This window comes from Carlito syrichta, unplaced genomic scaffold, assembly GCF_000164805.1.
Source record: "Carlito syrichta isolate Samal-C Ts95f unplaced genomic scaffold, Tarsius_syrichta-2.0.1 Scaffold84695, whole genome shotgun sequence".
NCBI classification, from domain to species: Eukaryota; Metazoa; Chordata; class Mammalia; order Primates; family Tarsiidae; genus Carlito; species Carlito syrichta.
In genome coordinates this window covers 103,492-115,371 of record NW_007028791.1, presented here as the reverse complement: position 1 = coordinate 115,371, position 11,880 = coordinate 103,492, and the positions used below count along the sequence as shown (strand labels likewise).

Sequence of the window (11,880 nt, the reverse complement as noted above, 5' to 3'; positions counted from 1 at the left end):
CCGGGAGCGGCCACTGCACTCCAGTCTGGGTGACAGAGTGAGACTCCAACTCAAAAAAACAAACAAAAACAAACATAACAGCTGAACACTCAGCATGGTGTGGGCAAGTATGCTTGTAAATCACCCATCATGTAAAGGGCAAACATATTGAAGGAATCTAAAAAAAAAAAAAAAATTCACTGAAGCTGAACATAGCCTGTACAACAATGCTAGCTGTTATACTGATGTTGATGGGTTCCTAGAACACTTACCTAGTGGGAGAAACCTGTACTATAAGGGGTCCTCACTCCAAAAAATAATTCTGGTTTGCTTTGGGTCTCTCCTGGTATGTTATCTTAGAGGTAGAAGCAACAGTGCTTGCTGATAGATTTAATAGGGGATAGAAGATGACAGGAAAAAAACAATCAAGTATGACTGGTTTTTAGTGACTCGGTGGAGGTGGTATCATTTACTAAGAAGGGGAAAGCTAAGAGATCAGGCTTAGAAGAAAATCAAGATTGATAGAAAACAAAAGAGAGTCCAGGACCAAGCTTTAAGGAGCAACAATGTGCCAGATATTTGTTGTGGTTTTAAAATATAAGCCGGGCTCGGTGGCTCAGCCTGTCATCCCGCGCCTTTGGGAGGCTGAGGTGAGTGGATTGCCTGAGCCCGCGGGTTCGAGACCCGCCCGGGCAGCGAGACCTCATCTCTACAATAAATCAAAAAATGAGCCGGGCGTGGTAGCGCATGCCTGTAATTCCAGCTACTGGGAAGGCTGAGGCGGAAGGATCGCCGGAGCCCAGCAGGCGAGGCTGCGGTGGCCGGGAGCGGCCGCTGCGCTCCAGTCTGGGCGACAGAGTGAGACTCCAACTCAAAAAAAAAAAAAAAAATGTGTCCACAGCTCTCCGCCCGAGCGCCGCCGTGCCGCCATCATGGATACCAGCCGTGTGCAGCCTATCAAGCTGGCCAGGGTCACCAAAGTGCTGGGCAGGACCGGCTCGCAGGGACAGTGCACGCAGGTGCGCGTGGAATTCATGGACGACACGAGCCGCTCCATCCTCCGCAACGTGAAAGGGCCGGTGCGTGAGGGCGACGTGCTCACCCTGTTGGAGTCTGAGCGAGAGGCTCGGAGGCTGCGCTGAGCTTGGCTGCCGGGTCCTGGATGTTGGGGTCGACACTCGGGGATGGTCATGGTCTGCGACTGTTAAATAAAGCGTTTGTGTGGTAAAAATGAATAAATAAATAAATAAAATAAAATAAAATATGTCCACAAAAATCTTTGATACTCCTTCCTTCAGGAGGTTGAACTTAATCCCACTCTTCTTGAGTGTGGGCTGGACTTAGTGCCTTGCTTTATTTATTTATTTATTTATTTATTTATTTATTTATTTATTTTTTGAGTTGGAGTCTCACTCTGTTGCCCAGACTGCAGTGCAGTGGCCGCTCCCGGCCACCACAGCCTCGACCCGCTGGGCTCCGGCGAACCTTCCGTCTCAGCCTTCCGAGGCACTGGAATTACAGGTATGCGCTACCACGGCCGGCTGATTTTTTAATTTATTGTAGAGATGAGGTCTCGCCAAGTTGCCCAGGTGGGTCTCGAACCCGCGGGCTCAGACAATCCACTCACCTTGGCCTCCCAGAGTGCTGGGATTACAGGCTGTGCCACCGAGCCCAGCCATGCCTTGCTTTGAATACATAGAATATTGCAGAAGTGATAGTGTTTTACTTCAGACTAGGTTATAAAAGGCATTGCAACCTCCTTCTTGCTCTCTCTCAGGTCACCCACTCTGGAGGAAGCAGCTGCCACCTTGTGAAGTCATTTCTCCAACCTTGTGAGAAGTTCACATGTTGAGGAACTGAGACCTTCTGTTAATAGCCACATGAGTGAGCCATTTTAGGGATTCTACAACCCCAGTTGAGCCTTCAGATGACCATAGCCCCAACTGAGTCTTGATTGTAACCTCAGAACTACCCAGCTAAATGACTCATTTCCATATTCCTGATCCTCAGAAACTGTGAGATAATAAATGTTTGCTATTTTAAGGTGCTAAGTTTTGGGCTAATTTGTTGCACAACAATGCATGCTCATGGTCCTGCAGCCACGACCTGCTGGGCTGAGATGATCCTTCCCCCTCAGCCTGCCAAGTAGCTGGAACTATAGGTGTGTGCCACCATGCCTGGCTAATTTTTGATTTATTGTAGAGACAAGGTCTTGTCAAGTTGTCCAGGCTGGTCTCGAACCCTGGGCTCAGTCAGTCCTCTTGTGTCAGTCTCCCAAAGTGCTAGAATTACAGGAGTGAGTCACCATGCCCAGCCATTTTCTCTGTCTTTATAGTACCTTAGGTGAGTGGTAATATTAATACCCATTTTTTTGGTTTTGTTTTGTCTTGTTTTCTTTTTTTGAGTTGGAGTCTCACTGTCGCCCAGACTGGAGTGCAGTGGCCACTCCCAGCCACTGCAGACTCGACCTGCTGGGCTCTGGCGATCCTTCCACTTCAGCCTTCCAAGTAACTGGAACTACAGGCGCACGCTACCATGCCCGGCTAATTTTTTTGATTTATTGTAGAGATGAGGTCTCACCTGCCCAGGCAGGTCTCGAACCTGCGGGCTCAGGCAATCCATTCACCTCAGCCTCCCAAAGGCGTGGGATTACAGGCTGAGCCACCAAGCCTGGCTATTAATACCCATTTTACTAAAGAGAGAATGACTTGACCAAGGAGTCATAGCTAGTAATCTTTGGAACAGATGGCAGTTTATGGAACTAGAATTAGAATCCAAACTGGCAACAAACCCTCATGTTGTGTGTGTGTGTCTGTGTGTTCTCTGTCGTCTTCCCTTTACCCACTCCTTTCTCTCTATACTCTCTTCTTTTTACAATTTTAACTCTCCTTCTGTGGATGACTCCCTTTATTAACGACTATATATTTCATTTAAGTCTCTCCTGAAGACTATCCTAGAGTCTCATGATTTAAGTTTCCAAATTGTACCAAACTTAACCTGCTACATATTGAAGTCACTGGTTCATCATCAGCACCTGAAACCTGTCCCAAGTAAAAGTTCATCCTTCTTACTTCCCCTTTTTCTGATTATCGACACCAAAATTCTAGTTACCCTTACTCGAAATTCCCATATCATTGTTTTTATTTTATTTTATTTTATTTTTTGAGTTGGAGTTTCACTCTGTCTCCCAGGTTGGAGTGCAGTGGCACACTCATGGTCACCACAGCCTCAACCTGCTGGGCTGAGGTGATCCTTCCGCCTCAGCCTTCTAAGTAGCTGGAACTACAGGTATGCACTACCATGCCCAGCTTATTTTTTGATTTATGGTAGAGATGAGGTCTCATCAAGTTGCCTGAGCTTGTCTTGAACCCCTGAGCTCAGGCAATCCTCTTGCCTTGGACTCCCAAAGTGCTGGGATTACAGACTTGAGCCACTGCATCCGGCCTCTTTTATTTTTTTAAATGCTAAATTATGGCATATGCCTATTACAGGAAATATGAGCAAGAAACAAAATGTTTAAAATTTAAAATTATCTATAACCAACAGTATAAACAACCATTAAGTAAGGAACTTGTGAAATAAGTTATGTAACATCCATAAAATGGAATACCATGCAGCAATTAAAAACAGAAAAGAAGAGGCAAGGTTACAAATTTATATTGCAGATGAAAGCCAGCTTTCTAAACTATAGATATACTTGTAGGGAAATTCTTTTTCCTAGATATAAACAGAAAAATAAAAGAAATAACTGGCGTGGTAGCTCACATCTATAATCCCAGCACCTTGGGAGACTGAGCTGGGAGAATTGCCTGGACCCAGGAATTCAAGACCAACCCGAGCAACACAGTGAGACCTCGTCCCACAAAAAAATTAAAAAATTAGCTAGGTGTAGTAGTGCACACCTGTCATCCTGGCTACTTAGGGGGCTGAAGTGGAAAGATCACCTGAGCCGAGGAGGACAAGGCTACAGTGAGCCATGATTGTGCCACTGCATTCCAGACTGAGACCCCGACTCAGAAAGAAAATGAAAAAGAAATAATTATATTCTCTTTATTGTTCACAGACTTGCTTTTGTGGTGTTCTTGAGCTTAGATAATGGCAGTAACATCCACTCAGTTTCCTAAGCCAGAAACTTGAGTTATCCTTAACCACTCCCCGTGTCTCACCACTGCAGATAACAGGCAACTTCTTCCATAGATCTTTGTTTTCCTCTTCCCATTCTACTGCTCCCAAACAGATTATTTGTGCCTCTTGCCTAGACAATCACTGTATCATTACAGATCTCCAGGGTTTTGAATCTTTCTCCTCCAACTTATCTTCTACGTTGCCTTCATAGTTATCAACCCAGGCCCAAATAATAATAGGCGATTTTTCAGCTGTTGGCTTCTAAAACACAGAATAAAAGTTTGACTATGTAACAGACTCTGAAAATGCCATGCCTTTACTTAAACTCTTCCTTCTGCATAGTATGACTATTTTCTTCCTCTCCGCCTGGCAAATTCTTTCTCATCTCTTCACACAGCTCAAATGTCACTTCCTTTCTGGCTCTGCCAGCATTACTTTACTCTTTTCTGTTCTTCCAAAGCACTTTGCATATGCCCCTTTTATGACACTTAGGACACTACTCAGCTTAACAGTGCTTATTTAAGACCTACCTATAGCTCACTTTTTAAACCAGTTTTTACTTCTTCATTTCCAGTTTTTGCATAAATGAAACACAGTACTATATGGGCAGTCAGAAATTCATTTTACATCTATCTTAGCAAATATCAAGCAATATTTTAGTATACCACTTAAAATATCTGTATTTAAATGTAAATCTAAGTTTGGGTAAAAGCAAAGTACAGAAAATGGAAAGAAGTCCTTTATCCTTTGCAAACATTTAATTGACTTTGGGATATAGTTATTTTGTTTTATTAAGATGAAATTATTTTAAATAGATTTTAACAATCTATTGAAGACATGGACTTTTTAAATCATTTTCCAATGAAGTGTAAAGTGATGGCATGTTAGAAGAGTGTCAAGTATTCTAAAAATCACAGTTTAAAGTTGTTCTTCATATATCTAGTTGCAATATAGGTTTGGATTTAAAAGCATGGTTACTGTGGTTTTGTATGCTATCATTTATCTGTATTCATTAGGTCTCTTTATGTTGTAAATAGTAGAATATCCAACTAGAATTGACTTAACAGAAACAAAAACAGAATAGGAGTTTATCGCTCACATATCAGTCAAACAATTTCTTGCTTCCTCTGATGGAGTTGATCCAGAATTCAAATGATGTCTTACTTCCTTGGTGATGACTGCATTTTGAAGCTGGTTCTCCTTTCATGGTGCCAACCTGGCTGCTAACAGGTTTTTGAGTTACATATTGTGATCTAATAGAAAAGAGACTCAATTTCCCTGAGAGCTCAAACAAAGGTCCAAAATCTCAGTCGTATTAGCCTTGAATATCCTGAGTTTGGTCACACAGTCATGCCCATTCCTGAGCCAACCCGGGGGTGAGGGGAGTTAAGGGTATATGAGATATAGAAATTGCTTGAGTTGTTAGCCAAGAATTGCATGTGTAGAGACAGAGGAAAGTGAGAAATATTTTATCAGTTATTACTTTAAAATATGATTTCCATAGGAGATATGCCGTAGTCATCAACCACATATTTATAGAAAGCCTACTTTTTAAAAACAGCTTGATGACTATTAGACTGATTTCAATTACGTTTCTTTTTTTTTTTTTTTTTGAGTTGGAGTCTCACTCTGTTGCCCAGACTGGAGTGCAGTGGCTGCTCCTGGCCACCACAGCCTCGAGTCGCTGGGCTCCGGCGATCCTTCCGCCTCAGCCTTCTAAGTAGCTGGAACCACAGGCGTGCGCTACCACACCCAGCTAATTTTTTGATTTATTGTAGAGATGAGGTCTCACTAGTTGCCCAGGGGGGTCTCAAACCTGTGGGCTCAGGCAATCCACTCACCTCAGCCTCCCAAGGCGCGTGATTAAGGCTGAGCCACGGAGCCCAGCTCAATTGCCTTTCTTTACTTCAAGGAAATTTATTTTTTATTTTAAAATATTTTTTTTGTGTGTTGGAGTTTCACTCTGTGGCCCAGGCTGGAATGCAGTGGCAGGATCATGGCTCACTGCAGCCTCAATCTCCTGGGCTCAGGATGTCCTTCCACCTCAATCTACCAAGTAGTTGGGACTTACATGAGAGTACCACCACGCCTGGCAAATTTTAAAAACTTTTTGTAGAGACAAGGCTGTTCTCAAACTCCAGGGCTTAACTGATTCTCTTGGCTGGGGTTGGTGGCTCAGCCTGTAATCCAGCGCTCTGGGAGGATTGCCTGAGCCCGCGGGTTCGAGACCAGCCCAGGAAACTTGGCGAGACCTTGTCTCTACAATAAAAAAATTAATTAACTAATTAAGTGAGTCTCTTGTCTTGGTCTCCCAAAGTGAGATTACAGGCGAGAGCCACTGCACCCAGTTTTTTAGTGATGAGGTCTTTTCTGTCGCCAGGCTGGAGTGCAGTAGCGTGATCACAGCTCACCACAGCCTTGAATTCCTCGCCTCAAGTGATCTTCCTGCCTCAGTCCCTCAAGTAGTTGTGATTACAAGCACAAACCACCACATCCAGTTTACAAAGAAATGTATCAAAAAAAAAAAAAAGATAGCCGGGCTCGGTGGCTCAGCCTGTAATCCCATGCCTTTGGGAGGCTGAGGTGAGTGGATTTGCCTCAGCCCGTGGGTTCGAGACCCGCCTGGGCAGCAAAACCTCATCTCTACAATAAATCAAAAAATTAGGCAGGCATGGTAGCGCACCTGTAGTTTCAACTACTTGGAAGGCTGAGGCAGAAGGATCGCTGGCGCCTAGCAGGTCGAGGCTGCAGTGGCACTCCAGTCTGGGTGACAGAGTGAGACTCCAACTCAAAAAAAACAAAAAAAAAAAGATAATCAAATCGAACTTCAACAGAACTGGGCCATCAGTGGCACCCTCCCCTCAGAATTCTTCTAAGTTCTAAGAAGTCTCTTATTACCTGTGTGCCTTAAACAAGCCATTAAACCTTTTTGGGCTTTCTGTAAAATGAGAATGTTGAATTACCTAATCTCTGATTTCCGACTTCATTCTATTAGTAAAATAACAATTAATTTAAAATTTTAATGTTTATTATATCACATGCACTAATTTGAGACAAAAATTGTGAAACAATATAGCTGTACTTTTTGTGCCTTATATATATACTTTATAGATCACTGCACCTCCTAGTATATAATATGCAGTATGTAATATATAACGTATGCTTCCCTATGCATTCTCTCATGCTCCCTGTATCTTATGGAAAAGCGACTATGTCATCATCCCTCAGATACATTTCCAATCACTACACTATCTTCTCCTTTGAAGCCCATCTTTTCAGTCATCTTACCTTTACCACTCCTCATTATTGATTTCCAACCCAGTGTCTGTCATTTTCTGGCTTGTGAAACTTCAGCATTCGTGTGGATGAGCCACCTAAGATTCCACCCTCAAAATTTTTTGGCTTATAGGAGAGGGACCCAGAAAAACCTGGAATTATCTCTTGCAGGGTGGGCCCCTTGTAGTAGAGGCTTCCCTCGCTAGATAGGTGTTCTCAGAAACCATCGGCATACCAGCTAGCATTGTTGTAAAAGGGCTGTGTCCGACTTCAGTGAAAATTTTTTTTTTTTTTTTTTTTGAGATTCTTCCAGCACATTTGCCCATTTCATGTTGAATGATTTACAGGGACAACCTGCCCACATCGTGCTGAGTGTTCAGCAATTTTTTTTACCTAAAATAGCATGACCTCTGTGCCCCACCCACTCTATTCATCCGCTCTCACCTTGAGTGACTTTTTTTGTTTCCCTGAATGCAAAAAGTCCTCAAATGCAAACGTTTTGCTGATATGAAAGAGATTAAACAAAAAGTGGCAGAAGCATTTACAGTTATCAAAATTGATGAGTTCAGGCCAGGCGCAGTGGCTCACATCTGTAATCCCAGCACTTTGGGAAGCAGAGGTAAGAGGATTGCCTGAGCCCAGGGGTTCAAAACCAGCCCAGGCAACTTGTCAAGACTTCATGTCTACAATAATATTTTTTAAAAAATTAACTGGGCGGGGTGGCATGCACCTGTGGTTCCAGCTACTTGGAAGTCTGAGGCAGAAGGATTGCCTGGGCCCAACAGGTCAAGGCTGTGGTGACCATGATCGTGCCACTGCACTCCAACCTGGGTGACAGAATGAGACTCCAACTCAAAATATTAAAAAATAAATGAATAAATAAAACTGATAAGTTCAAAAACTGTTTTGAGCAGTGAAAAAGGTGTCTCGATAGGTGTATTGCATCAAACAGAGAGTACTTTGAAGGTAACTGAAGTTTAAACACGTAAGAATAAGGTGGGTTCGGTGGCTCAGCCTGTAATCCTGCACCTTTGGTAGGCTGATGTGAGTGGATTGCCTGAGCCCGTGGGTTCGAGACCCGCCTGGGCAACTTGGCGAGACCTCATCTCCACAGTATATCAAAAATGAGCCGGGTGTGGTAGCGCGCGCCTGTAGTTCCAGCTACTTGGAAAGCTGAGGCAGAAGGATTGCCTGGGCCCAGCAGGTCGAGGCTGCGATGGCCAGGAGCGGCCACTACACTCCAGTCTGGGCGACAGAGACTCCAATTCAAAATAAATAAATAAATAAATAAACATGTAAGAATAAATATACAATTTTTAAATAAGTAAATTCCATTTTGGGGGGGGACCCCTTCCCAATATCTCCACCCCCTTGTAATAGTCTAAAATTACCCATCATTCTTTCCTTTGAAATCTTTCATTTCCCTAATCCTAATGTTCTAGTTGTTCAATTCATTGAACTTTTTTTTTTTTTTTGAGTTGGAGTCTCACTCTGTCACCCAGACTAGAGTACAGTGGCATGCTCTTGGCCACCACAGCTTCAACTGGGCTCTGGCGATCCTTCCACCTCAGCCTTCCAAGTAGCTGAAACTACAGGTGTGCACTACCACTCCCGGCTAGTTTTGGATTTATTGTAGAGAGGAGGTCTCGCCAAGTTGCCTGGGTGGGTCTCGATTGACGGGCTCAGTCAATCCACTTGCCTCGGTCTCCCAAAGTGCTGGTACAGGTTGAGCCACCGAGCCCGGCCAATATCATTGAACTTTAACTTCATTTTTTCCCCTAAGTCCCCTTCTGACTTTATTTCCTTCTCTATTATTTAGTCCTAGATGATCCATGAAACTCTATCCGCGATTTCCTTCTGATAAAAGTAACCTGGGGTGGTCATACTTTATGTCATATAATCCTATTATCAATATCATAGCTCAAAAGTCTATATTACAGCAAAAGGTTAACATTTATAGAAGATCAGAAGTCTTTGATGTGGTTCATGTTGGATGGACCTAACTGACCCAATCAAATCCTCTTTTGGGGGAGTTTTGACGCAAAACATACAAGTTGATGCAAACAGGCAGAAGTAGTAAGTATATACAGAGAAGAAGAGAGAGAGACTAGACAGTAGGAAACAGTTATGAATATAAAAGGGTCCCTGGAGAAAGGAGCAAATGGGCATCCACTTCTGAGAAGGTAAAAGAAAATCATGTGATCAGAGTTGATTTTAGGGTGCTAGAAATTATATTGTATCCTAGGCATTTTTTCATTTATCCACAATACCTGTCTATGGAGTCAGTTTCCTCCCTTCCTCTTGACTATTGTTACCTTCTACTTCTGCCTGTGAGATAACCTGAGTTGAGAGTTCCTTGTCACCTGAAAGAGCCTAATGTCCCATCCAATAGTTTATCAGATTCGTTATTCTCTTGCCAACTCCCTTTCTTCTTTGTCTCTCTATTCCAGTGATCTCCAACCTTTTTCGCATCAGAGACCAGTTTTGTGGAAGACAATTTTTCCATGGACTGAGGGAGGAGGAATGGTTATTTATTGTGCACTTTATTTCTATTATTATTACATTGTCATATATAACAAAATAGTTACACAAGTCACCATTAAAAAAAAGAGGCATGGACTAGCTGTAATAAAAAATACATAACAGGAAAAAAAAAAGAGGTACAGATGGAAGTGGTAAATAAAATAATTGGGGGCCATGCATGGACTAAAATAAGTGTTGGATTCTGACTTAAAACCTGCCATCAGATGCATCTGTACAATTGAAGTATATCAACTCACTTGCCATTCACTGATAGGGTTTTGATATGAGTCTGCAAGAAACTGATTTATTATGGTCTCTGTGCAGTCAAGTCTCACTGCTAATGTTAATCTGTATTTGCAGCTGCTCTCCAGCACTAGCATCACTGCTTCAATTCCACCACAGATCATCAGGCATTAGATTCTCATAAGGAGTGCACAGCCTAGATCCTTCTCATACACAGCTAACAGTAGGTTTCATGTTCCTATGAGAATGTAATGCAGCTGCTGATCTGACAGAAGATGGAGCTCAGGTGGTAATGAGAGCAATGGGGAATGACTGTAAATACAGATGAAGCTTCTGTGACCTGGGGGTTAGGGATCTCTGCTCTACTGTAACTGTCTGTTAAACCTGTAATGCTGGATTAATCTGCCTGTCTATAGTCTCTGCTACTTTATCTAGGCTAATGACCTCTGGAGGGAAAGAACATCACATAGCTTTTTGGATTCATACTACCACAAACTTATCCGTTCTTGGCTGAATTCTTCATGGCAAGCAGCAATCCTTACAATATTTTCCTGTTAATCTTTACTTTCCCATTCTCTGAAAAAAGTATTCTAAATAGTCACCAGTCTCCTCAAGTCTCTTCTCCCCCACACCTCCTTCCAGCAGAGATTTTTATCTCCTACTTCATAAAATAGAGATACTCCTGTAATCCCAGTGCTTTGGGAGGCCAAGGCAGAAGAATCGCTTGAGCCCAAGAATTTAAGACAGTCTGTGTAAAGGAAGGAAGAAAAAAAAAGGTAGAGACTATTTGAATCTAAGTTCTAAGAGAGCAGAAGCCTTGTCTTATTCACCTTTGAATCCCCAGGACCCGGCATAGGACCTGACATGTAAAAGTTGCCCAGTAAATATTTGTTGGATAAATAGCAGGGTATATCAGTCAGGGATTTTCTCAACTTCTTGCCCTGCCTCTGAACAAATATTCTGTCTCACCATTAATCTCCATCTCCCCACCCTCACTCCCGTCTCAAAGGAAAAGGAAAAAGAATCCTGTTTGTTCTTGAAGTCTATCCATAGGTGCTCTAGAGCACATCATGGTCTGTATTTCCTGGCATCTTCCCTCCATCCATTTCAATCTTTATAACCCCCCTTTCTACTTTTCTGTCAGGCCTCTTTCTGGTCTCTTTTATTCTTTTTTTTTTTTTTGCGTTGAAGTCTCACTCTGTCGCCCAGACTGGCCACTGCACCCTTGACCTGCTGGGCTCCGGCGATCCTTCTGCTCAGCCTTCCAACTAGCTGGAACTACAGGCATGTGCTACCACGCCCAGCTAATTTTTTAAAAATTTATTTTAGAGATGAGGTCTCACCAAGTTGCCCAGGCGGGTCTCAAACCCGTGGGCTCAGGCAATCCACTCACCTCGGCCTCCTAAAGCACGGGATTACAGGCTGAGCCACCGAGCCTGGCCTCTCTTTTATTCTTTTCCATTGATCTATTTGTCTGTTCTCTCAGCAATATGACACCGTCTTGATTACTGTAGCTTTATAGCAAGACTTGAATTTGGGTAGTATCAGACCTCTGATGTTGTCAGTCCTCTGACTTTGTTTTCTTCTTTAATATTGGGTTGGCAATCCTAAGTCTCTTGCACCTTTGTAGAAACTTTAGAATCAGTTTGTTGATATCCACAAAATAAATTGTTGGTCTATTTTTTTTTTTGAGTTGGAGTCTCACTCTGTCGCCCAGACTGGAGTGCAGTGGCT

General features: G+C 42.9%; 1 pseudogene across 1 annotated transcript; it reads left to right on the top strand.

The window, feature by feature from the left end:
• The first annotated feature begins 880 nt into the window (after positions 1-880).
• On the top strand, positions 881-1,210 carry LOC110595505 (annotated as a pseudogene). Its single transcript, XR_002481894.1, has one exon. The product of XR_002481894.1 is annotated as a 40S ribosomal protein S28 pseudogene (transcript).
• The last annotated feature ends 10,670 nt before the right edge of the window (positions 1,211-11,880 follow it).